General features: G+C 32.3%; 1 protein-coding gene across 1 annotated transcript in view; it reads right to left on the bottom strand.

Annotated features, from left to right (window-relative positions):
* The window catches only part of LOC105003854 (malignant T-cell-amplified sequence 1), an 8,324-nt gene that overhangs the window by 308 nt on the left and 7,365 nt on the right, over positions 1 to 651 (bottom strand). The window lies entirely within an intron of this gene.

The raw sequence follows: 651 nt of genomic DNA, 5'->3' as shown, positions 1-651 counted from the left end.
ACACATTCTTTGGGGAATACAGTAGGGACTCAAATCTGGAAGTTCTGGGCATCTGTGGAGTATGATTTCACCCAGCTTCAAGAGACGGCATTAAATAAATTGAACCAAAATCTGATCAAGCCTATCTGTTTACGGGCTATATGAGGAATATAAAAACAAGTTAAATTACTTTACAGTGATACAATCAACAAAATCCAGAATGTGACAGGAAACTATAAGACAAAACAACTAGATTTCTTAAATAATTAAAGGGAAAACAAAAGAGGGGGAGCTTATAGATTAAAAGAGACAAATAAATAGCAACCAAATGCAATATAAGAACCTTGGCAGATACCAACTTCAAGCAAACCAATGGTTAAAAAAAATAAAAAGAGAAACAATTAAGTCCATTTGTCATATATCTGAAGAAATAGCTAAATGTTTAGGTGTGATAATGATATTGTGGTTATATTTTTAAAAGAAAACATATCTTTTAAAAATACATATTAAAGAAACTATGGATGAAATGATATATCTGAGATTTGCTTCAAAATAATTGGGGAGTGCAGTGGGAGGGAGTGAGACAGAGACAAAACAATATTGGACATGAATTGAAGCTGGGTGATGGATTAGAAAATCCAATATACTATCTACCCATACTTTTCTATGCTC

Source organism: Bison bison, unplaced genomic scaffold (assembly GCF_000754665.1).
Source record: "Bison bison bison isolate TAMUID 2011002044 unplaced genomic scaffold, Bison_UMD1.0 scf7180017857754, whole genome shotgun sequence".
Classification (NCBI taxonomy): domain Eukaryota; kingdom Metazoa; phylum Chordata; class Mammalia; order Artiodactyla; family Bovidae; genus Bison; species Bison bison.
The sequence above is the reverse complement of the archived record's forward strand: the minus strand, read 5'-3'. Positions and strand labels throughout refer to the sequence as shown.